At 56.1% G+C, this 25,946-nt stretch overlaps 1 protein-coding gene across 5 annotated transcripts in view; it reads left to right on the top strand.

The window, feature by feature from the left end:
- DAB2IP (DAB2 interacting protein) overlaps nucleotides 1-25,946 on the top strand; it is a 191,437-nt gene that overhangs the window by 35,311 nt on the left and 130,180 nt on the right. The window contains exon 1 of one of the 5 annotated variants that reach the window (XM_087869400.1): nucleotides 2,555-2,639. The exons of the other annotated variants lie outside the window; for them this stretch is intronic. The gene's annotated coding sequence lies outside the window, so the exon portion shown is untranslated. Of the gene's footprint in view, nucleotides 1-2,554; nucleotides 2,640-25,946 lie in introns of those variants that run through there. 5 annotated transcript variants of the gene reach the window in all.

Raw genomic sequence — 25,946 nt, 5'->3', positions numbered from 1 at the left:
GACTGTGACAACAGTGGGCCACATAGCTTTTGTCTGGAGGGGCACCTACTTATTGCGTGTCTGCCAGGTGCTGGGCACTGTTTCAGTGCCGGCTGAGAACTGGTATGATGTCAGAAACCCCTGTAAGCCAGCTCTGGGGCCTGAAATTCCAACATTACTGATTGATTCCTTTGGGTTAAGCATTATGCTTTTCAGCTTGGGGATTAAGTACTAAGGAGATGCTGAACGGGGTTCTCATTCATCTCTAAGCCTTCCTGGGGTTGGAGGTTATTCTTTGGAAATGGGAAATAGAGGAGTTAAACATGGGACCAGGATACAACCGAGGGTTGGGGGCGGAAGTCAAGGTCTGAGCCTTTACATCACTGCGACTACCCCACCCTGAGGGCTAAACTTAGTCAAAAATTTTAGTCATCAAATCACTTTTAGCGGTCATTGTTTTCCAAGTTTGGATCCTAAAGGCAGAACAAGAACTAAAGGTCCTTCCCGGCTCTGGCTCCCTGCTGCAGTCTTCCAGATCCTTCCGCTCAGATGGGCGGCTCCTTCCAGCCGTCTGGGCCAGCTGCTGGAGGAAGTTGCTAGAGCCACCCTCCCACTCTTCCCAGCTGGAGGAACAGTGGTCTGCTTCCACCTGGTCACTTCTGGCCTCTAGGAACCCCTCTCCCCATGAAAATATCCGGCACTGGCCAGTCAGCAAACGCTGACCTCCCCCTGTGCCTTATAGTGGTTAAAAGGGTGTGTGGGCTCTGGAGTCCGGCTCGGTTCAGGACTAGGCTTGACCAGCTGGGGGACTGAGCCACTCTTCGCTGACTTTCTCATCTTTAAAATGGGATAACAGGGGCGCCTGGGTGGCTTAGTCGTTAAGCGTCTGCCTTCGGCTCAGGGCGTGATCCCGGCGTTCTGGGATCGAGCCCCACATCGGGCTCCTGCACTGGGAGCCTGCTTCTTCCTCTCCCACTCCCCTGCTTGTGTTCCCTCTCTCACTGGCTGTCTCTCTCTGTTAAATAAATAAAATCTTAAAAAAATAAAATAAAATGGGACAACAGCTCCAAGGGGGTTGGAGGGTGTCAGTGAGTTAAATTTTGCATGTCAAGTCTCAAGTTCAAGGCCTAGCATGTAAAAGGGACTCAGTACATGGGGTCTTTGATGATTATACTATTGCTAGCGCTCAGGGCTTTGGCCAGCCTTCCTGGGGTCCGTACTGGGTCTCCAGCCGCCTGACTCTTGCCTTCCCAGACACTACACCCTCCGGGCCCCTCACCGATGCCCCCTGATCCCACCTGGGTGTGTTCCTCTTTTCACCTATGAGCTCTCACCTGGGAGCCCCATTCTTCCCGGGGGGTCAGTGACGCCTGAACCTGGACTACTCCCCTTCCCGATTGTAAATCCCTTCCCCGATTCTCTTTCCTGAGTTCCAGATGGAGAAGCGATGGTCACCAGATGCTCTAAAGGCACGTCAGTGGTCCAACAGGGAAGTCCTTTTCTTTCTGCTAAAACCACACCCTCCCACCCTCATCACCCCTCCCCCTCCCCAACATCCCTCTTTCTCAGGTGAGGTTGTACCCTGGCCGTTTCCCTCCCTTCCCTTTGTCCTGCTGCGTGCCAGACTTGTGGCTCCTGTTGGCACTGCATGGCCTGCTTCCCCATCCTTGATCCCCCTCGACTCAGCCTCCAGGGGAGCTTTCTAGACCTTGGTCTGACCAGTCACTCCTCTGCTCAGGGTTCTTGAGGGGCTCCTTATTTTCTCCCAGGTCTATCCACATTTCTGACATTGATGTGCAGGGACCTCCAAACTCTGGTAGGAGCCTCCGTGCCCACGGTGTCTTTCTCTGCACCCGGGAGCTCAGCCAGCTGAACACTCAACGACCTCCCACCTGTCCTGTTCCATGACTTTGTTCTCAGGTTCCCCTGCCTGGAATGCTGTCCCTCAGCCTTGTGCCTACCCATCCAGACCCTACCCTTGTCTGATCTGGTTCCCAAAGCCAGAAAGGGGTGCAGGTCCCCAGGCAGTCCAGTCCCCTGCCTCCAACCAGAAGAGCATGGCTACGTGTGCTTTTTACCCTTCCCTTGGCTCCTGGGGAATGTTCCTTCCGTAGAGTCCATAGTATTTGTAGCTTGATTGATTGGGGCTCAGCCTGGAAATCTCTGGGGTCTGCAAGAGAAGGGTCTGGCCTGGCTAGGAGGACCACCTCTCCAGAGGCAATGGGTGCCTGTGAAAGTAGAGGGCTTGAAAGGGACCAGCATGGGGACCCCTAGTACCGGGCACAGACCTAGCTATACTTCCTACAATTTAGGATCTAGAAGTTCGTGTGGGTTTATTAGACGCATAGGGCCTAGAGACTGCGAGTCCTACCCCTACTCGTGCGAGGGGCCTCTACTTCCCCAGGACTCTGTGGGGAGGTAATATTTCTCCTTCTCAGGGCCACGGCTGCCGGTGGATTGAGCAATGGTGTGGGTGAAAGAAAAACAGAGGTGGACAAAGTAATAATTAACAGATGTCAATTGTTAATAGCTTAAAAATACCACCAGCACTCCACCCCCACCTCCGGGGGGAGGGGGGAGGAAAGCACACGGTCCCTTGGCCCCTTGGAAGGGATTGACTCACAGCCAGCTTGGGACAGGTTTGGCCAAAAGAGTGACAGGTACTGCGCGGTGTGTGGGGCAGGGGGGCGGGGGTCAGTGCCGTTGGCAAGGCTGCTGGGCTTTGACTTGCTTTGATTCCTGGGGGTGAGGACAGGGTCTGCTGAGTTAAAGGGCGAGATCAGAGGCGGACTTGGGGAGCATACGAATCTGTCCATGGTGCAGGCTTGCTGGATCCAGGCTGCCGACTATCTCCTTGCTTGACTGCAGGATGCTGCTAGCTGGGCTCGCTCCTGCTTGCTTGCCTCCCGTCTGCTCTTCACTCAGTAGCCAATGTGCGTGTGCTGTTTAAATTTCCTGGAGACTGGTTCGCGTTGCTCCCGACTCCCACTGCCCTTAGAGCTGCAGCTAGCCTGGCCTTAGCCCCGAGGTCCTGCTGGGCCTGCCCGGCTCAGTTTTATAGGTACGTGGACATGGTTGTGTATTTATAGTTTCTTAATGCTTGTGTCCTGTGTCTCTCCAGTGGACCGAAAGCCCACGAGGGCAGAGAGGGTCCCTGTCTGGCTGTTCACCGTTAGCCCCGGCACAGTTTCGGGTTCATAGCAGGGTCTTCGTGAGCGTTGTCAGATGGGAATGAGTACATGGAGGCCTCAGGAGAGGTCCAGCCATCGGCTAGGGTGACCAACCGTCTCGGTTTGCCCAGGACTGGGGGGGGGGGGGGTCCCCAGGATCTGGGACTTTCAGTTTTAAAAGCAGGACAGTTGCAAGGAAACCGGGATGAGCTGACCACACTGCCCCTGACCCTGATGTCCATCCCTGGGGGACTGGGTTTTTCAAGGTTCAGATGCTTTTTGACGTTAGAAGGCATCTAGGGCTGATGGAGGCGCTCCTAAGGACTAGTGTGGGGGTGCCCAGGGGTGTGCGCATGGGGGTACGGGGCAGGCGGGCTGCCACGCCCCCCCTGGTGGTTATGTGCTGAATCTGAGCCTTGTGTCATCCCTGTTAAGTGAGTGGCTGGCTCTCCCGACCCCAGCTGGCAGGTGGGATTGGCTTGACATGCCCAAGGTCAGCTCCGGAGGGTCAAGCCAGGGTCCTGGCTCCAGCACAGCATGGCTGGTCCCGGTATATATTAGTTTGCTAGGGCTGCCCAAAAATTAGCACAGACTAGGTGGCTTAAACTATAGAAATTTATTTTCTCACAGTTCTGGGGGCTGGAAGCCCAAGATCACGGTGTGGGCAGGGACGGTTCCAATGAGGCCTCCCTCCTTGGCTTGTAGATGGCCGCCCTCTTGCATCCTCTTCACGTGGTTGTCCTCTGGGCAGATGGGACCCCGTGTCCTTGTTGTGTGTCCAATTTCCTCTTCTTCTAAGGACATCAGTCAGATTAGACAAAGCCCCACCCTAATGGCTTTATTTTACCTTAATCACCTCTTTGAAGCCCTTGTTTCCAAATACGGTTTCATTCTGAGGTTGTGGGGATTGGAACATCAGCATGTGAATTTTAAAGGACCACATTTCAGCCCTAGGCCTAAGTGACACTGCCCCCGCCCAAGATGGCAGCCAGGGGTGATGGTGCCAGGGCAGCGGAGCTCTCCCCCAGGCAAGGGGCCACCTCTTCTCGAGGGCTAGGGGTCCCCAAGAGTAGGTTTCAAAGCTTTAAGGCTTTGAGTTTTCTTCATCTCCATAATATTTGGTTCTTTCATTTTTCTTCCGCATGTTCATATTCCTTCAAGAGAGAAGCTAGCTCTCCATTCTCTTACCTTCCTTGGGTCGAGCCCGGTTGGTTGTGTCTGACTGCTGCTCCCAGCCTCCAGCCTCCAAGCTTGAGGTGCCATGGGTTCGCTCCTGGTGCAACCAGCCCAGTGCTCACCTGTGCAGGTCTGGGCCTGCTTCTCCTCACCTCTTGGCCCCGGCTCAGGGGCTCTGGCATCCCTGACGCGGCTCTTCCAGGCAGAGTCCCTGGTTCCCTGCCTCTGTGCCCCAGGCTGCCCACAGCAGGAGCTCGTTCCCCGACTCAGTCAGCGCTGGCACACTGGGAATCACAAAGATTTGTGGGAAGGAGGCAGGAAGGGGTGCTCACCGAGAGAGCTGGAATAGATTGTCTACAGCCAAATCCAGGCTGTACCACTGACTAGGTGCCTTGAACAAGTCAGGTCACTTCTCTGAGTCTCAGTTTACGCATCTGTAAAATGGGGAGGTAATAATAACTATCTTCTGCGATTGTCGAGAAAGTGAAATGACAGGAACTTACTCGAAGCATTTAACATGGTGCCCGATAGGTACCAAGTGTTCTGTAAGTGCTAATTTCTGTTATTTGGGGATGTAGTGGTTTTGGAGACGAGCACGCATCTGTGAAAGGCCTCCCTGGGCAACTCTGAGGCTAACCATTCCCTGCCTCATCAGGGGCATGGTCAGGGGGCCAAAGGAGAGGGGGCTCCCTAGCTTTGCCGCCCGGCCCCTCTGTGATGTGTCTGTGTCCCTCACCTCCTCCAGGCTAGCTGATCCTGTTTGTCATGGTAAGGAAGAAAGAACCCTTATGGGCTGGGGTCCTTTCCTAGGTCCTAGGTCCTCTCCCTCATAACCACCAGCATCCAGACAATACCCCTGGGAGACAGGTACTGTTATTATTCTCTGCCTCCATTTTGCAATGGAGAAAACAGAGAGGTGGAGTTATTTGCCCCAGGTCACACAGCCTGCCTCCAGAATGGTGGGTCCCTAAATTCTACGTGGTGCTGAGGTTGGAGTGTGGGCTCCGGGGCTGTTTGGGTCAACGGGACAGCAGGATCAAGGAGAGTTTCTTGCCTTTTTTCTTCTTTTTGAATTATGGCTGCTCCGAATTCTGCACTGTTGTTCCCTCAGGCTACCAGAGGCAGGGGGGTTAGAAGGATTTGGGCCTGTAGCCCTATTTCTTGTGACCTGTATAGTGTTTATTTGTTTTTAAATGTGAATTAGTTGCTTACATTTAAGTCAGGAGGGGTTTTTTTGTTTTTGTTTTTTGTTTTTAAAGTTTTATTTATTTAAGTAATCTCTCCACCCAACGTGGGGCTTGAACTCACAACCCCGAGATCAATAACCACATGCTCTTCCAACTGAGCCAGCCAGGCACCCCTAAGTCAGAAGGATTTTACATTAAAACCCGGTAGCTGCTTCTGAAACTGGATCATCTTCCTGGGCCTGCTTTCCAGTAGCACCACCGAGGGCTGGCGTGCGCCCGCTCCATTCAGCCTGGCCCATCCTCTTCCCTTCCTGGCTCACGCCGGCATTTGTGTTCTCGGTTCCCGAGCTAGGTGAGGTAGTGGGCTGGGGCCCGCATCGGGGTGTGGGCCCAGGAGCCCCTCGAGGGGCTCAGTGCTGCTGAGGGTAGGCGGATTCATAACTCAAGGCAAAATGAGTGGCCGCAGAGAGCTGTTCAGACAGAGCTCGGGGCTGCTAGAAATGCCAGTGTGTTCAGTAGGGCATCCACGTTTCACGAGCCCGTGCTCTATCCCAGACACTGGCCGACCCTGGCGGCTACAGAGAGAGATTTAGGACACAGACTGTCGTCAGAGAGTCTGCATTTCAGGGGGTGGGGGCACCTGGAATGTGCTTTCCGGGAGGATGATGTTTGATCAGCGAAGGTGCAGGGACGTAACTGGTCAGAGGAGAGGGTGTGAGCAGAGGCGTAGGGCTTGGACCTCAGCAGGGCTCCCCAGCCTGAGCTTCAGCGGGGTACCCCCCCCTTTCTGCGCCTCGCCAGGACGATGTGAGACTAGGCTGGGACTTAGGACTCAGCCCAAGAGTGATGAAGGCCCAGGGAGCCTCAACCAGGAGGAGTGTGGGCTTTGGGGGGGGAAGTTCTGTGTGTTTTTCATTTGCAAGGGCTTTTACTCCGTTCTTCTCGCTTTTTTTAGACAGACGTTATTTCGGAGAGCAGTTTTAGGTTCACAGAAAAACTGAGTGGGACGTGCAGAGCTTTCCATATACCCCCTGCTCCCGGCCACGCACAGCTTCCTCCGCTATCAACATCCGTCCGCACCGGGATCTGTGCTAGGATATATAAAATTGGCATACTCCGTGACTTACAGTGGAAGTGGTACAGAAGGGTATAGAGCAAAGACAGAACCGCTCCCCTTCCCCCCCCAACACACACACACACACACACACACACACACACACACACACACCATTCCCCGGAGTAACCACCGTTTATTTTTTTTTTTGAAGAATATGCGAGAACCTGTTTCCCTGCATGCTTCCACGAGCCTGTCTGCCCAGGGGGTTGTCCCACATCTCCTGCCTCCTCTCCGGTAGCTCACCATGTCGGTACACACGTCCCTGCCACCCGCCGCCCCACAGCCACACGGGATTCCGTGTGCAGAAGCGACAGCAATTAATTCAGCCAGGTCCTCCGTGATGGACGCGGATGCTGTTTACGTTTTCTTTTTTTCCCTCCTGCAAACGGGTGCGTCAACATCCTTGTACATCTGTTCTTGCACACTCGTGAGAGTTTGTCTGAGGGACAGGATTGCAGAAGGAGAATATATGAATTTAAAATGGACATTTTATGGATCTTAACTTGGGCTCCATGTTCCTGAGTTGCGCTCCACAAAGGTCGGGGCGGGGAAGCCTCCTGCCTGCTGGGGTGAACGTTGGTTTGCTCACCATCTTCGGGGGCATCAAGAGCGGGGAAGAGTTTGGGTGAGTTCTTCAGGGCAGGACCCAGCCAGGAGCTGGGGTGGGGGCCTTTGGAGTCTGCTTTTCTTAGGGTTCTTTCACGTTCTCATCTATACGGATGTATCCACAGCACATCTGTGATTCTGTTTAGCAATTTTTTAAAAATCATTTATCATTTTGCGACTTGTTTTTTTCACGAAGAGATTCTCAGAAGGTTTTCCTAGTCAGGACTTGGACCTCTGTCTCCCCGTTTCTGTCTGATGCTTCGAGCTTTCTGCAGGCCGTCGGGCTCAGGTCCCAGCGTCCCTCTGTCTGGAGTAAGCACATCTACCAGGAAAGGGCTTGTTGCCGGGAACGGCACTGCTGTTATTCCTGCCGTGAGCTTGGAGCAGAAGTCATGGTTTTGCCTGGCTTTGAAAAGGGGTCTGGCCCTTCTGTGGGTTCTTCGAGAGTGACATGTGGGTCCAGTGCATCTGCTGACTCTGTTCCTCCAGCCCAGGGCTCTTCTCTGCTCAGAGTGGCTACAAAGTCAATGTCTAACCTGGCTTAGCCATCCTGGTTGACTGGTCAGGTGGACCCCCGTTCAGATGATCCTGGGGCAGCTGCCCCCTGCCTGCCTGTGAACAGATCTGTCTCTGATGGAAGGTTGGCGTGAGCCACGGCTCACTCATTCATCTGCCGGCATGATTTTCCTCGTGTTTCCTCTTGGAAGAGCCCCTGTGGGTGTCTGGGTCTGGCTGAGGGTGTATGGTGGTAGGGTGATGAAGAAAAGGACTCGTTTAGCCCCACAGGCAGTGCTAGTGGCCATCCCTGGCAGCTTCTGCTAAGCACTGGAAGACTTCTGACTCCACGGAGGGTGGGTAGTCAGGGAAGGCTTCTAGGAGGAGGTGAGACTGGGACCAGTTGGGTTTAGAGACAAGTCTCTGAGGGAGCCCCTGGGCAGGGATGGGAAAGGGAGGGAGGGGCCTCAAAAGCCTCCATTAGAGAGACTCTCTGGCCACCTGTGGTTGCAGGGGGGACCATGTAGGGGCTGAAAAGCTGCTAATGGGGAGATGTGGAACCAGACAGACTGGTCTCAAACCCTGGCTCTGTCAGTTTCCAGCTGTGCCTCCTTGGGCTAGTCACTTAACCTCTCTGAGCCTCAGTTACTGTGTCTATAAAATGGGATAATAACAGGGCTGACCTCTTGCCTGGACAGTTGTTGGCACAGACCCACACAAAGTAACTGGTAGGGGTTACCATGCAGGTGACTCAGTCTCCTGGGTGGGGGGTGATAACTAGAGTTGGCAGTGGGGTCTGGGTGAGACTCAAGACACTTCCGTAGTGGACTTGCTGATGGACTTGTGCTGCTGAAGGCCGCAGAGGCGACACGCTCATTCCCTTTCCCTCTCAGGTCCCACCCCCAGCTGGGGAACCCTATTTGGGGGCCCTGTCTGCAAAAAGCAATCCATTCACGGACAGTGGATAGGTCAGGGGTCTCTGCGGGCAAGACCCAGGTTAAAAGGTGGCCCTGGAGGGGATCCCAGAAGGAAGAGAGCCCAGCCTGCCAGTGACAGAGGGCGGCAAGGGTTGACAGTCGGCCCCTAGGCTTGGCGCTACATTCAGAAAATGAGGCCACAGATGATTTCTGAGCAGCCTTTGGGCGCGTCCTCACGGCGCCCTTTCTTCCCTGGTAATTAATGGTGCTTTTATCCTTTCTGAGAGGGTGGTGGTGGGTAGCAGGGTGGCTGGGCGGGCGCCGGGCAGACAGTGTGAGCCCACTCCAGCCTTTTTGGGCGATTTATCACCTGTCAGCCCTGGTCTTTCAGGACATAAAACAAGTTTTCTGGGAGGCAGCCAGGGGCCTTGAGGCCCTGAGCTGGGCTGTCTGGGGCATCGCGGCTCCAAGGGGCCTCTGCGAAGCCTACCCCACTGAAGGGCTTTGGGATAAGCCCGAACAGCAAGGCTGTGGGCAAGGGCCCTGGTTCCTCCATGATCACACCGAGGCAGGTGGGTGGAGATGGAGCTGTGAGAAGGTCAGTGATGTGCCAGGCAGCACACAGCCGAACCTGGGCTCCAGGACAAACCCTGCTGTTTTCCCTTACACCCTCCCCCCCCACCTCTAAGCCAGGGGGTCTTAACCAGAGCCTCCAGGAGTCTCTGAGTGGAATCCAAGAATGTGGACAGGAAAAAAAAATCCCACAATTATGTTCTCTGACCTCTGATTACAGTTACAAATTCTATTTCTTCCAATTGCAAATGTAGTGATAAACCACAGTGGCATCAGCCGTTCAGTGATTTTGTAGAAATCACGGAAATCACAGACATTATCGCGTCATCATACAGTTTCGTGGGGGTCTTGAAATATCACATTTGTTCATACTTCAGAATAACAGTAGCTCTTAGATCTAGATCTTGTTATTTAAAGCATTAATAAAAAGCACATATGTTGTTATACATGTTTTTTTATAATATTTTGATAACTGTATTTCAATGTAATTGATTTCCTTTGTAATCCTTGGTATTTTATTTTATGCATTTAAGAACATTTTTCTGAGAAGGGAGTCTTAGACCTTTCTAGAGGCCACAGGGGTCCATGGTCCCCCAAAAAGGTAAAGGACTCATGGACTGGACACTCAGGCCACTCTTGCCTCCTCTCCCTCACAAGGTCAAGGTGTCATGTTGTCAAGTTGACCACATCTGCACGAAACCAGCCTAATCCTCGTTCCCTGCTATATGCAGGGATCAGGGGAAGGAGCTTCTAGAAGGAGGAGACCCTGTCCCGCAGGAGCTCCTGGGCATGTTGAGGGTTGGGACGAGGGGAGAAAGACTTCCCTCCAAGCAGGGAGCAGCCATTTCTACTGTAGGGTCCTGATCCTGGGACAGCTTTATGCAGAAAATGGCTTTAGATTTGGGCCTTGAGAGTCTTGAAGTAAGAGGCATGGGGAAAGCATGTCAGGCAAAGGGAGCAGTGTGAGCAAAGGCGTGGAGACGGGAAGCCTGGGGCCCAGGTGGTGAATGTGGAGTTGGTGGTGGGAGGGAGGGCAGAGGGGAGGAGGGCAGTGGGAGCTTACACCTTGCGCTGTCGGCCAGGGGACCATGGCGAGGGTTTCAGCAGCCAAGTGACATGATCAGGTTTGGGATCTGTGACAGTCCCTCTGGCTGCTGGGTGGAGGGAAGGCTGGAGAGGATGAGGCTGGAGGCTGGGTGGCCATCAAGGGGACTGGGCCGTCTTCCGGTGGGGGACGCAGAGGTCTCAACTGAGCCCAAATGGAGGGTCGTCAAGGAGTAGGAGCCGGAGTTGTCCCAGCTGTGGAATTAGGTGGGCTGGGAGGACTTTGAGACCTCAGACACTGGAGTCTGCCCAGCAGCACTGGAATCCTGGTTCTGTCGGTTGTTGACTGCCTGGCCTAGGCGTGTGGATTACACTCTAAATGTTCACTCCCTCATCCGAGGCACGCGATGGTAACAGCACCCACTGGCAGAGTGGCGTGGGTGTGACAAGGGACGATGTGTTTAAAGCTCAGCCCAGTGCCTGGCACAGAGTAAGCAGTGGACAGGCCCTAGCCATGACAGTTTTTATCGGCGGTGATAAAACAGATGGTCCTGGGGACCCATTGGGCTGGAGGGCCTGCAGGGAGAAGAGAGGCCAGTCGGCGGTCTCGGATCAGGACTGAGGCCTAGGCCTCTGCACCAGCATCTGAGACCAGGTCCGCCCCATGTGGGCCCTGAGTGCTGCTGTCATTCCCTTGTCCCAAGGGCTGGGGCAGGCCTGCCTCCTCCCTGACCTCACATCCTCCATCCAGCTTTTTCTCGGTGAGGCCTCCTCTGGCCCCTCAAGTGTAGCCCCTCCCCTCCCCCCAGGAAGGGTCAAGCAAAAACTGCGCCTCTTTCCAACACCTCCGGCCACAACTGACCCAGGCCTTCCTCTCCAGGAGTTCCCAGTGACGGGAGGTGTGGAGAATGAGAGGGGTGCCCAGAGAGATGACCTTAGGAGCTCCTCTTTGATTCCAAGTCCCAGAGCAGGACGCATCTAGACCAGCGTCCTGCATCTAGCATCCAGGAGCCCTCGCTGAGCAGGGAAGCAGGGGGCAAGGTGGGCAGGGGACCAGGACAGGGTCTTCAAACAGGCACCTTCTCACACTCCCCCTGGACCCTCCCCGGGCACTCCCACACCCCGTGTGGCTTCCCTGCCTCCCCAGGACGAGGGGTTTGCTGACTGATTGTGCTGCTCGGGCAATGGGAGCCCACTGACGCTGGAGAATAAATTTGCCGTGTTTTGTAGAGCGTGCGGAAGCATATTTGGGGGGTTTAATCTTCTTAATAAATCGTTCTCAGATTGTACACTATTAAACCCCTGGAAAATTCACGAGCACGTTGGGAATAGAGGCCTCATCGGGAAGGTTTGACATGAACAACACAATAAACGCAGCTTCTAAATTGGGTCAGGGAAGCCTCCAAGGCCTGGGGAGAGGACATTCCCGCTCGCTCGGCCCTCCCCAGGCCTATAAATTAATCATGCACACAAAGCGGGCCTTGTCCTCTCTTGTCAGGGCCGGGGGTGGTGTCTGTGCCCAATGACCCACCCCCACTGCCACCTCAGCTGCAAACAGAGCTCCTGGTGAGGTCTTTTAGCTTCTGTGCTTTGTTATTCCTGTGTCTTCAAACAAGGGGAGCGTACATTTCAGCAGAGAGATGTAGGTTAGATACGGGGAAGAACTTCCTGGCTGACCGTGGGGTGGTGTGAAATCCCGGAATGGGCTGCTCAGGGAACTCGAGGAGACTCTTTTCTTTAGGGCTTTTAAGACCTGGCAGGCTCTGTCTCCTGTTGGCACTCTGGGGCCACTGCCCCGTGACAGCAGTGACCAGAACAGACATTGCCCCCGGGTCTGATGTCAGGAGCCAGGCTGGAAAGTGCCTCTTTCTGGGCCATCTTGCGGCATGTGTCACCCGCCTGGCCTAAGAGGCCCAGCTGATTAGACACGGGGCCGACATCCTCTAGACCCACCCCCTCACCATGGTCTAACCACATGGTATTTGGAAAAGGGAAGTCAAGTCTCGTCTCTCTGTGGTTCCCAGGCTGCTGTGAAACCTCAGTGGGTCCCCTCCCTTCCCTCATGTCCTCTGCCTGTTGGAATCCTGCTCAAAGTCCTGGCCCAGATGCCACCTCCCCTGTGAAGCCTTCCTTGATCTCCGCCTGCCCTGTCAGTGAGAATCAGTTCCTGCCTTCCTTATACTTTGCCTGGGGCCCTTGTTGGTGGGTCCCTGGGGCAGTTCATGAGACCTACCAGACTGTCGGCTCCCTGAGAACAGGGATTGTGTCTGAGCCCCCTTGGGCTCAGACAGTGTGCCTCCCAGGACCGTGCTAGTATTTGCATGGGTTTTCACATGCCAGCTCCTGGGAAGTGTCTCTCAGGCATCCCTGTGTGGGGATGGAATGGCCTGGCTTCCCAATGCCAGCTGTGGGAATCCTGGGCTCTTGAACCAGGAGCAGAGAGAGGGACAGAAGGGCAGGCCCAGGAGGGAGTCGACCCTGTCTTCATTCACTTGTCCTGACATTTCACGAGTCTTTGTTCGTTTTTCTCGAGCCTGCTTAAAACCCTCTGATTCCGCGGGTCTTCGCAGGGAAGTGAAATGGTCCTCAGGTGTCCACAGGAGCTGCCCCAGCCCCAGGCATCCCCTTGCGCACGGAAACCAGCCCTCTCCTAGCACAAGCCTGGGCAGGTGCAGCCTCTGTGAGCATTTTGGAAGGGGTGACGTGTAGGTCTGAGGCTGGGCGGGCAGTAGGGGTGAAGTTCACTGTCAACACCAGAGAAAGGAGGGAGGCCCTGGTGTGGGGGAGGGAGAGACCTTTCTCTGGGGACAGCACATTTGGGAGGTGTTCCTGGGTAGCCCACCAGACCATAAGGGGAGGGGTGGGTCCCAGTGGAACAGGAGAAGGCAGTGAACAGCCCAGTGGGTGGGGGAGCCCTTGCTGGGACTGCCTCCGGCCCCAGCCCCAGCCCCCAGTCCCCACCGGCTAGGAAGAAGCTATTCCTCTACGCTTGCCCTGCCGCATGGCCTGGGCTGCTCCCTGCTGACTCGGGCCTCAGCGGTATCCTCAGCCCCCCCAGCCAACAGCAGGCACTGGCTGAGCTGCGGGCCCCTCGTGTGTCAGGGGCTGTGTGTATGTGTGTGTGTGTGTGTGTGTGTGTGTGTGTGTGCGCGCGCGCGCATCAGGGAAGCTGGTGGCCCAGGACTTGGTGTGGAGTCAATGCCTCGGGAGGTCAGCAGGTGGAGAAAGAGAGCCGAGAGACCCGTGGGGTCAAGGAGGCCTTTGGACTGTTCATTGGCAGCACTAGTTCAGTGCCTAAAAATACTCCCGGACTCCCCACAGCACTTCACAATTTTCCAAGCTCTTTCAGACCTGCAAACTCATTTCAGTCTTCAACAGCCCGGGAGGAAGTGAGTGCCATTCTTATTTGACCACGGGGAAGCTAGAGTTCTAGAGCAAGTGTGTGGCCAGCCCACGGCCCGCTGGTGGTAGAACGTGGACTAGAGCCCGGAACTCTGTGGCCCCAGGTTCCGTGTGGCCCCCCCTGTGGCTCTGCTGGGACATGGAGTGAGGGGGACATCAGCTCTGCTTGCAGGGTGGAAGGCCGTCGCAGTGGGCGGCGGTTGGGTGGGGGAGGAACAGATAGAGTGGGGAAGTGGTGGGTTCTGACGGGTGGCGGCAGCATCAGCGGGGACTTCCTGTGGGACGATTTTGCAGCCAGGCCTTGGGAAAGGAAGGATTCCCACAAGCAGAGAGCGTGGGGCAGGGGGGGTGGCCGTGGTCCAAACACAGGGCGCTGGTGGGTGAAGACGGACAGTGGCAGGCAGATTTGGGCCCAGCCAGCTTGCAAAGCCTTGACATTCGCCCCACCCCCACCCCAGCCTGAGCTGCTCCTGCAGGGCCCGCAGTCACATTTGGAGAAGCCTGCTGTGGGGGGCCCTGTGGGCAGTCCAGGCCCAGAGGTCTTTGCGGGGGGGGGGCACACTGTGGCTGCACTCGCCCCTGGCTGCACCCCTGACCTCTTACCCCAATCCACTTCTATTCTCCTCATCTCATAAAGAAGAGAGAAACTTGCCTCTTCAGATGGCAAAGTGACTGGGGAGAGGAAGACATTCGAAAGGAGAGAGGTGGTTGCCACGGAAACTATAAAGCAGAAGCAGAAACTTTCAGGAGCTGGACCGGGCTGGACAGCAGACTTAGTGGCCGAGGGCCGTGGGCCTCAGGGGGGGACCCGGGCCAGGCCGGCCTGCAATGCCCTCTGGTCCGTGCCCCACAGCCGGCTGGGCAGTGTGGGGATCTGTGGTCCCGGGAGCAGGAGGGCCGCCTGGTCGCCCCCATGCCTCGGGGGGAGGTGCCCGATCCCAGAGGGAGGTAAGCAGCTTGTGATCCGAGGAGGAGCCCGGGTCTTCTGTCCAGATCCCAGCACGGTTCAGAGGCGGACCGAGGTTCCCTGCAGCTCTTTGCATGATGTCTTCCTTCACTGTTCCAACACGCAGAAATGACTCTGCCCCGGACTGGACGGTTGACAAGGCAGCTTCCTGCATGTTGCCTCATGCAAGCCCTGTGTAGCCCCGGGCAGGGCAGGACAGTATTCATATTCTAGGGTGGGGGGGAGATGAAGCCCAGAGAGAGGAAGGGATTTGCCCCTGGTCACACAGCCGAGCTCTCCCAGGGGGGGGCGGATTCCAACCCCTAACTTGCTGAGCTCTCCCTGCATCCCTGTCACTTCTTTTTTTTGTGTGTTTTTTTTTTTGAGTGGGTAGCTCTGCCTCTAGCTGTGTGCTCCCTGTAGCTTCTAGACCTTTCTTATCCCTCATATTAGTAGTACTTCCTCTGGTTCATTGCCATTTGCTTCCTATACAAACCTAGGGAAGTTGCTTCTCTCTGAGGCTTGATTTCCCCATCTGTAAAATGGGCTTACAGTACCTTTGGCCTTTAAAGCTGGCTGTGAGTGAGGCTACTCCAGTCAAGCACTTGGCACAATGCCTGGCACAGTGGCTGCCTTCGGAGATCTCTGCTGGCTGCACCTGAACCCAGTGGGCTAAGCAGGGCTGGGATGCCATCTCCTGTGTTTCGGAGAAGTTTCTTCAACTGTGAGCAGGTCTGATGAGTTCCCGCCTTCCTCGGGGCGTTAGAGGTAGATTAAGATCATGTCTGTGGAGTCTCTGGAAACCATCGAGGCTGGGAGACGCACTAGAGTCTGCAGCCCAGCCTTCAAACTGGCCACCAGGGCCCCAGTGGGCCCTGGACAACACAGCCTGCGTTGTTTCTGCCAGGAGGCCTGCCAGAGGGAGGGCGGGAGGGGAGTTGGGGACTTGCCCAGTTAGTCCTGAGTGCGAGGCTCGACCTGCTCGAGGTTTGGGCCTGAAATGAGCCCTTGGAATCCCACGTGGCCTCGCGGGTCTGCTCCCAAGTTGGAGTCAAGCCTTAGATTTCTCCGGGGAGAAGCCAGTGAGCCAAATGTATTACGAACTGGCAGAAAGGCAGCACGTGGCGTGTGAAAGGTAATGGGGAAATTTATCGGATGGGCTATACATCATAGAATGAAAGCATCAAAACCTGCAGGGAGGAAATTAGTAAGTCCTGAGCTGTGACTTGTCTGGGGGGGGTCATTTGGCCCCCTTTCGCTTCATGGTACTCAGAGGCCCAGAGGTCCAGGGACTCCAGGGCACGCTCATGTGTGTGGCGCTTTCCCGCATTCATGACTGTGACACCCTTCCCCTCTCAATCGGCAGCAGCCACGTGACGGCACCGGGCCGGGCACCGGGGTGGTGATGTGAGCCAGGCGGGCAGGACCTGATCCTTGGGCAGGGCAGCGTGCCAGGAGAGGCAAATGTGAGGTGAAACACCAAAACATGGATATCATTGCACGCTGCAGAGGGCTCCCTGGAGAAGAGGTGCAGGGGGGCCCGAAGAAAATGGGGTGGGCAGGCCTTGGGGGGGAGGCAATGAGGTTGGGGTGGCAAGGGGGTGGTTTCTCTGAAAAGGAAGAAGGAGTGGGAGTGGGCCAGGCGGCTCAGGAGAGCGGGGGGTGGAGGGATGAGCTGGAACAGGTGTCCACAGGCGAGCAAGGCCAGGGTGGCCGGGACAGAGGGCTGCTGTAAAATCCTCACTCGGGCTGCTTTGCAGAAAATCAACTTGAGGAGGATTTGGGAGGACGAGTCAGGGGCTGTGGGTGTTCCCAAAGCTAGAGATGGTGGCGACCTGGATTTGAGTAGTGATAGTGGAGAGAAGAGGACAGACTCAAGTTCGTCTTTGGAGCTAGCGACAGCCGGCTTCACAGAGCGCTCCGAGTCTAGGGAGCCTGCCCTGTGTCCCGAGGGGAACAGTGGGAACAAAGACACAAAGAGAGAACTGGGGCTAGAGGACGGCGGACCGGCGTGGCTGAGGAACCGTTAGGTGTAGGCCGTGGCGAGAGGTGAGGTCGGGGACTGGGGTAACACGCAGTGACCACCCCCCCACCTCAGGGCCCAGCCTCATTGCTATAACATGCCTTTTTGCAAACAAAATGGCCCAAGGACAGGAGAGGGGAGGCCATTTGTGGCAGCAAGGGGTCACCATTAGGAGCCAGGCTACGTGAGGTCGAGTCCCTTGTCTGCCGCGGTCACCTTTCTGTGCCTGCAAAATGGGAGGATAGTGTCCGCCTCTTACGGGTGTTCTGTGGCCGCACTGATTTCTTACTACCTGGCAGAGAGGAAGCTCTGTGTTGGGGTTAATAACTGGGGCCTGTGTGACCTTGGGCAAGGTCCCCTCCCTGGGCCTTGGCTTCTCCTGGCTGGCCTCCGTAAACACTTCAGGTGAACGCTCTCTCATCTCTGTGGGGCGGGCAATGTTCGGCTCCTGAGGCCGGCCAGAGGGCAGTACCAAGTTGGCAGTGTCCTCAGATGGGCCCGTGTCCCTCCCAGCCCTGTAAAGGGACACCAGACCTCCTGGAGCTGTAAGGGGATATTTTAATCAGCCCAGGACCTGGTGAGGTCGCAGGGCACATGGACCAGGACAAAGGGGGCCAGTCAAGGCTGCTGCCCGGCCTGAACTGACCTGCGGGGCCCCAGAATCTCCATAGTGTTTGGGGAGCTGGGGAGGGAGGTGGAAGCCAGGGGCTTCTCTGAGGGACGAGGACTGTGGGCAAACTTTGTTGTTCTCCATTCTGAGCCTCGGTTTCCCCATCTGTACTGTAAGGCTTGGCATCCCTGCCTGCCTGCCACGTGTGGAGTGCTGAGAAAGGGACAGGAGACAGGTGGCAGTTTGGAAGAGGCTTATGACGCCATTGGGGGCTGGAGTCCCAGAACCCATACAGAGCCGGGGATCTGAGACAGAAAGCAAAAGGGGGCCAGTGTGGCCAGGGTGAGCTCACTCCCGGCTGGGGAAGAATGCAGACTCCTGGGCTCTTCCCAGGCTGGCTAAACCAGACTCTCCCCAGTGGGCCTGGGCATCTGCATTTTAACCTGCTTGCCACGGGACTGACACGCCTCCAACCTGAGAACGGAGGTTCTGCACCATCCCTTTCGCTCCAGTGGGCATAGGGGCCCAGAGAGGGTGGGGGGGGGGCAGTTCACGTCACTCAGCAGACTGGAACCCTGTGCCATGCCACCCTGGGGCATCTCAAGAGGCACAGCCCTCCTTCCCCGTGGTGGCACCAGGGCCAAGGACTTTGTCCTAGGGCTCTATAGCCCAGTAGGGGGCAGCACCACCAGCTATTCCAGAGGGTCCCAGGCTGCTCTGTGGGCCCTGGGGTTGGCAGGGCCTGGAAGGAACCCACTGGGGAGGGGGAGATGTGGGCCTCAGTGGGAAGACGGTCTGTGTGTGCACGGAAGCCCATGTACGGGGGCTGGCTGGGAAAGAGGGGCAACAGGAGGACATAAGAAACCCAAGGGCAGAGAAAGCAGGTCTAGAAAGTTCTGAAGCCCTCTTGCAGCTTCCGGAGGCAGAGGCTATGGGGAAGAGGAGAAAGGCTGTGGGTCAGACAGGCTGCATAGGGGCCTTTGTAACCCAGGTCACCTCCACGCTGTCTCAGTTCCCCTCCTCCCTGCGTCCTCTGGGCTTTCTAATAAAGGTCAGCTAGAGGTCAGCCCCCCCCCCCATTTAACTTAGGCATTTTAGCCCAGAGGGATGTGGGGGTGGGGCTGAAGCTCAAACTCCAGCCCTGGCCTTCCTACTGGCTCCTCCTTACTGTGCCTGTAATAGCTTCCTCTACTCCTGGGAACTGCGGGAAGACCCTGGGCAAGTCCCAAGCCCTCTGAGCCCTGGGTCAGCCCTGGTTGACCACTAGATCCCTGAAGGCCTTCTGCAATTCCTAGCTGTGGGAAGGCACTGTCACTTGTAGACTGTTTGAGGATGGAGTGGAAGCGGGGGAGGGATCATTTGGTAGTGAGCTCCCCATCATCAAAGGTATGCCAGATGAGACTGGGTGAATTTTGCTTCCTTTTAGGCCTTTGCCTGTGGTCCTGGACCATCCCCCTTTCACACACCATCTGTCTGTCTATGTTAATCATTAATCAGGAGGAGAGCCCCACTTGTGAGAGGGGCAAGTCACAGCCAAGGGGACTGCTGATTTCCAGGATGACCCTGAACTTGTTTTCCTTGGCCCCAAACTTTTGGCTACTTCCTGTTTGAGCAGGCACAGAAATTCTAGGGCCCCAGCCCTTCCTCCTCCCCTTGGTGGAATTTCCAGACAAAATGCTGTTTCCAGAATGGGGGCAGGGCCGGCATTGTTCTTGCTCTCAAGAGTTGAGGGGTGACAGGTTACAGAAGCTACACTTAATTCTCACCTATGTGGTCCTGGGATGCCAGCGTCGGGCTGGGTGGGATCCCCAGGAAAGGCCGGTACGTGTGAGAACCATGGTTCTGGCCCAGCCTGCCCCTCCTCTTAACACCTGCTGTGGTTCCCATTTATGTTCGGGACTGGGCACAGACGCTCTGCGTGTAAGTGTCCAAGGGCCCCCCCCAGGCCAACCCTATTTTTCAGGAGGAGAAACAGGGTGGGGGGCTGCAAATGGGAGGGGACATGCTCAGAGGCACACCGCAGAGCAAAGGTGCTTACTCGTCCGTTCCCTTATTCTCTGCCAGCTCCGGGTTAGTCAGGACTTACAGCCTGGCCTCCAGATCAGCACCAGATTGCTGCCTGAAAGTCAGCTCTGCAGCCTGCTCTCTGCGTGTCCCATGGAGGAGAGCCAGGCCCAGAGAGGTGAAGTGACTTGCCCCTGGTCCCGCAGCTGCCCTTCTTGAGAAAAGAAGAGGGGCTTTGAGCCCAGCCCCCTCTAGTCACCTCATTCACCAAGTGGTGAATGGCTGCGACGGGACTGACAAGGCCTCTGCCCTTATTACAGTTTAGGGGAAGACAATTAGTGAACAACCGAATCCGCAGAGAAGATAGTTTTATGCAGCGGGAGGTTGAAGATAATAGGACAAGGTGATGGGACAGGGTGTGAGGACTGGGGCAGAAGCACTCGAGATAAGGTGGCCAGGGAAGGCCTCTGAGGGTGTGAATTTGAGCCAAGGCCTGAGTGACAGGAAGGAGCTGGCCATCTGAAGATCTGGGGTTAGTGGGTGAGGCAGAAGGAACAGCACATGCAAAGGCCCTGAGGCGGGGCCATGTATGGCATGCTCAGGGATTGGAAAGATATCCAGCTGAGTGTACAACCATCTTAGCCAGGGGCTCCCCAAGAAAGCTGCTAGAAAACTTTAAAACTATGGGTTCTTTAGCTCTACCCACCAAAAGTTGGATTCGGTGATGTTGAGAGGGGCGTCCTCAACTCTGTTTCTGAATGCTTCAGTGTAGTTTATGGACATCTGACCTAGCCCCTCATCTGCAGGCCCTGCCTCCCACCTGCAGTCCTGCCTTTTAAAGCCAGGCCTTCCCTTATAGTTGTGGAGTTGTGATCAGAGAGGTGTATGACGTATCAAAGTCAGGTAGCCGTGCAGCCACAGAGCTAGGCCTCGAGCCTGATTCTCTGCCTCCTTGGTCAGTGTTCTTTCTTTACCACTTCATTTCTCCCCTTATGAAGGGGCTGCCTGGGCCTCACTGCCACTTGGGTCTACACCCCATACAGCCTGCTCCCAAGACCCCACCTCATCCTCTGTTCCAACCTCACAGTTCTACACACTGCCCTCAGCATATGCCTTGCTGGTTTCTACCTCAGGGCCTTTGCTCGTGCTGTTTCTGCTTCCAAGAATATAGTCCTCTGCTCTCTACCCAGTCAACTCCTACTCAGCCTTCTGGCTCAATGCCATGACTCTTCTTCCAGGCAGTCTTCCAGGACTTTTCCCTCCTTTGAATTCCTTAGTGCTGACTCCAAATCAGATGGGGTCAGCCACTTCTCTCAAATGCTGCTACCATCCCTCCTACTTAGTCTTACTGAGCCTACTCTGGGCTGGTAACTCTGCTGACCAGCTCTGCCTATCCTGCTCTTGACGAGCCCGGATAAGTGAGAAAAGAAATAGCCCAGAGGGACAGGTATCAGTCAGTTTATATGCAGGGTTTTGACTCGCTATGCTGTTTGACTTTCTACAACCTCACAAAGTGTAAGTATCACTAAGCCCATTCAGTAGTTGAGGAATTGAAGGCACAGGGAGGTGAAGACACTAGTCTGGGGTCACACAGCCAAGAAGGGCTGATTCATTACCCCACATCCTCTACTCTTTCAGCACCCCGCTTAGATGGGAGCTTCCTGGGAGCTGGCTACTGGGCCAGTTCATCTGTCCTCCTCAGTGGGATCTGCAAGGTTTGAGCGAGGCCCCTCCCGACTGGAACCCAGGCCAGTGCCAGCCATGAAGTGGTTCACAGATGACCCGGCAGGCCTGCCTGGGAAGGGAGGGGGCTTTCTGACCTCACACTGGGACCATATGCCACCCCCTCTGGTCACCCAGTGGGTGTGGAGCTGTCTGGGCCCATCAACTAGAAGGGGAGGAAGAAGCCCGGAGACCTGGAGCCTCAGCCCCAGGCCTGGGCCTAGAGAAGGAGGGGCTGGGGGCCCACCTGGAGCTTGGCAGCATTTCTGGGTCAGGGCAGGGAGAGGAAGTGCAGGGAGAGAGTTGCTTCAGGCTCGGCCATCTGGGTTGAAATGCTGGCTGCTGGGGTGGGGGTGAGGAAGGAGGGCTGGGGCTGGGGCCTGGAGAGTGGATCCCAGCCTCCCCCAGTCCTGGGATTGGAGCCCTGAGCTTCGGGGGCAGCCGGTCTGAAGCAGAAAAGCCCAGGGTACCTGTGGGCAGAAGATAGCAGGCATGGGGGGGGGCGGGTGGCAGCCCAAGGAGTCAAAGGGGGAAGGGGGGTCTTGGCAGTTCCGTTTAACTCCCAAGGTGGCCTTGCCCCCATCACTCACGTGTGACATTGGGCAAGTCACAACCTGTCTCCGCCTCCCTTTTCCATCTGCAGGGAGCGAAGCTGCCCCACCCTGACTGCTCTGTGCTGGGGTGTGAGGGACAATGAGACCCCTGATGATTGGGGAATTGATGCCAGATCTGGGCTCGTGATGAATTAGGCAGCATCCCCGGGGCAAGTGGCTGTTCGTGAGGCCTCAGCTTCTCCTGTCCCATCACCGATTCCACAGGTTCCTTCTACCTCTGACATCCCAGGATTTTATGACAGGTTGTTGACATGTACGAAGGAACTGCATCATCTCTGGGTTTCTGGAGGACAGGAGGGAACATATCGGTGCTGGTTGGGGGGGAGGGATTTCTAGATCCTGATGGAACCCTATGGAGGTGGGCTGGGTGGAGACGGAGATGTCTCATCTCTATTTAGCACATGGGCATCTGAGGCCCAGAGATGTCAAGAGGCTTCCTTTAAGTCACACAGCACACAAAGAAACACAATGACCCTGCCACTGGCCTTCTGCCCCCTGTTAGGGCCCTGATGTCTCCCCAGGCTCACCCTCAGTCCAGCTTCGGGTGACTTTATTTAAAAAATACACTCCCCAAGGGTCTATGTGTGTATAAATATCCACATTTGACCAGGCCCCTGGTTCCACCTGTGTTGAGAGAGACAGAGTCATCCAAGTCTGGGGTCAGCATGGCCCTGACGCGACGGGGCCATTTTCTGGGAAGGATGTCAACAAATTTGTTAGTGGCTTTCGGGAAGAAGTCTGGGGGGTAGTGGAGGCGGTGGACAGCTGGCTTGGCCTCGAGTGTGACCTCGCAGGCCCTTTTTGCACCTTCCACTGTGTGGGGAAAGCCCCTACTCCCCCACATCCTGATGAAGGCCCCGCTCCTGGTCCAGCCTTGCTCCTGGACACATTCTAGATGCTGGAAGCTGTCATTGCTTGCCAGACAGGCCACCTCTCCAGGCCGAGGCCCATGACCCTGACCACTACGGCCCCCCACAGCACCCCTCAACCACACCACTATCTGGGGCTTCAGTCTCAAAGGTGGAGGCTGGCCTGGGAGGCGGATATGTGCCCGGCCGCCTGGCTAGGGACTTCCCCGGGTCACTGCTGCCTACCCTCGTCCCGACAGGAAACCTGACAGGTCTGAGCCCTCCAGACACCCATTGTGTGGGGCCTGGCGTGGGCTCCAATGTTTCCCCTGTCACGACTCCTAACCCTCTTCACCTCCTCCTGTTCCTTGTCAAAGCAGGCTTTTATGGAAAGTTCCAGGCTGTTGCCCCTCCTCCCTCTCTGCGTTAAAGTCCTGCTCCGCCTTAAGAACTTTGCTTTTTCTAGCTTGCCTGGGTTCAAATCCTGACTGACTCCTAGTGCCAGCTGTGTAACATTAGAGAACTTACTTACCCTCTCTGTGCCCCCCATATTTAAAATGAAGGTGGTAACCAGCGGCCTCTTCAGATTGTTGTGAGATTTAATGGGATACTGTGCGTTGAATGCCCCAGATAGGGTCTGGCACACAGTAATTGTTGAATACAGTTTATCAGTATTAAGTCCAAGCTTCATCTTCAGACAGACCTTTCCAGGGCAGGCTTCTAGCACTCCTCTGTGGAAAGTCTTAGACTTCTGCGGGTGTGAGCACCCCCCCGCCCCCGCCATGGGATCGAATGTTAGGAGACTGGTTCTTGTTGCTCCTGTTTCCTCCTGCGCCAAAGGGCCTCCCCGTTAAAGGCCAGGCCCTTCTGCCTCGTGCTCACCTCTGTCCTGACACTGCAGGAAACATTGTCCTTTATGAGCCATTGAAGGCTTTTCAGGGGTAATTCTGACAATATGTGTTTTTGTTCCTCCCTCACTGACTTTAAGCCTCACACCCCAGTAGGATGGGAGACTGCCCTAGGCTGGCCCCCCACTCTGCATCTGGTGCCCCTCCTGACCTATCCTCTCTCCCCCTCAGCCTGTGGTTTACCTGGACTTACAGCCCAGCTCTAAGGCGTCCACCTCCTCTTCCCAGCAGGGTGTAAGTCTTCTCCTGACACCCAGATGCTAATGGTTCTCTGCCCAGAGGTAGGTTCTTTGGGTCCGTCTCTCCTTGGTCTTCTCCTGTGCCCTCATGACACAACCCAGCTGGTGGGGTGTGGGGGTGGGGGTGGGGAGGGTCTCTCGTTGGGGCTCACACTGTTTTCATGAGGTGATGTTGGAGCTGGGTCCTGAGGCATAAGGAGGAGTTGACCAGATGCGGAAGGAAGAGCTTCATGGCAGCCATCTGACCAATAGGGCAAAGGCGGGGTGGGAATGAGTGGGGGGACTTTGGGGAGCAGATGGATAAGGGGCTGGAGTGGGCAGGAGTGCAAGGGGAGGTGGCTGCTTTGTGACAAAGCTTGGTCCTTTTCAGTACTCTGTGAGTTCACTTTGGGAAGCTTCTAAGGGCAGGTGAAGGTGGTGGGGGGTCCGATCTGATTTAGCGGGTCCCTGTCCGCCTGCCTGCACTTACTAAACATGCAGATTCCCAGGCCCATCTGGAACCATGGAATCAGGTGTCTTGAGTGAACCAGAAATATACATGTTTAATGAACTGGGGTGATTTGGAGGCGGCAGCCTTGACCCCGACCTAAAGCAGCAGGTTAAGGAGGTGGGAGCTGGGCCTCTTCAGGAGCCCCTCTGGAGTCCAGAGAACAGTGGAGAACAGACCACCGACAGACTGCCAGCCCTGTGGGGCCCCAGCTCACAGATCAGCAGGGCCTGGGAAGCCCATGCTGGCCAGGGCAATCACAGAGGGCTTCCCCTTGGGGGGGGATATTGCAGGAAATGATGGTGAGGAGGGTGTTTTCAAATGCCCCTCCTCTAGTCTAAGTGGCCTCCAGAAAGGGGGCTGCTCCTGTTTAAAGGGAGGAGGCCACAGGCGCAGTGAAAGGGGGTGGGTGGCTTGCTCCATAGCGGGATTGATTCCAGATGCTCTGCTGGGGAGCGTCGGGAGCAGTCTTTGTCTGCCTGCCTGCCTCCCTGGGGGTCCTGGGACAGGAGGAGGGGCAGGGAGCCCAGGCCCTTGTCTTCTAGCTCCTGCCCTGCACCCTGCCTACACAGTACCCCAGCTGGCTCCTCCTCCCCACCCTCCAGAGGCCTGTGGAGAAGTTCAGCTTGGGTGGCTGGCAATGTCCACCCCATCCCAAGGCCAGGAATGCAGAAGCCTCTTCCTCTTCGATAGCTGACCCTCTTCCCTCCACAAGGTAGAGAGGTTGGGGGTCCACAGCTTCTCCTTGTAGGCGGGGAAACTGAGGCACAGAGAACTTGAGAAGCCCAAGCATAAGCAGGGAGACTGCCAGACCTTTGGAGCCCAACAGTGTTTACAGAGGTCCTGAGCTCCTGGTGACTTCTCCCCTCCCTCTTACACACAGACAACTCAATCTCTAGTTGGGGATGCCAGGCCAAGGCCACTTGTCTCACTCAGCCAATGATGGTCTGTTGGCAGGGAACCTCTCAACCCCTCAAGGGGAGGCCAGACCCTGGTCGATCAGGGCCTTCCTGCTTTGGGAAGGAAACTGGGCCTGATGAACTCCAAGCTCTGGGTACAGGACTGATGCCCCGACCCTGAGCTGGACTTCCTGGGAGCCTTCCACCCACCGAAACTGGTGGGCCTGGCTGCAGAGGTCATTCTTTCTGGAAGTGCCAAGGCGTGGGTAGGTGGCTGCAGGAGCCCCACCTGAGTGGGTTGGCCAGAGGAGGGTGCATACAGCTTTCCTCTGGGGCCTCTGCTCTTGCAAGGGAGGCTCCCCGGCAGAGTTTGCTATTGAGAATGACCTAGAGCAATGCTTAACCCAAAGGAGGCTAATGGTGTCCTTGCAGGCACTGTGGTTTTCCATCTGCCCCAGGGACGGGCCAGCACTCTGGGGCCAGGGGCCAGCGGGGGGTCTTTGGATAACCCAGATTGGGTTTGGAGGAGCAATACCCCTTCTGCCCCTCCCCCCTGGTCTTGGGAAGGCGCCTGGCTTCCAGCTGTGATCCAGGCTCCTCCTGACCTAGGGGCCCACCCCCCTGGCTGAGGGAGCCAGGGAGGGGGCTCTCTTTGTGAGGTGCAAAACCCGGCCTGGATTTCTGCCGAGACTGCCCCGCCCCCTCCAGGGCCACACCTTTCCAGCTGTTCTGGAGAACTTCCAGACTGTCTCCAGCACCCACGGATGACTCTCCCTCAAGCACACCCCTAAGACCGCGTGTTGGGAGCCCCAGGCGAAGACCACTTGCCTCTGCCATTTTCTGTGTGACTGAGACCAGTCAGCCCTTCCTGTCAGGGCCTCAGTTTCCCCTTCTATACTTGAGGGAATGGAGCTCAGGCAGGTGGTTGTCTGAATAATTTACAAGATAAATGCTTCTCCAGGGGCAAGTAGGAGGAGAGA

This window comes from Ursus americanus, chromosome 18 (genome assembly GCF_024610735.1).
Source record: "Ursus americanus isolate L20-20 chromosome 18, mUrsAme1.1.p, whole genome shotgun sequence".
In the NCBI taxonomy this organism is placed as follows: domain Eukaryota; kingdom Metazoa; phylum Chordata; class Mammalia; order Carnivora; family Ursidae; genus Ursus; species Ursus americanus.
This window is presented reverse-complemented; position numbering and strand designations above follow the sequence as displayed.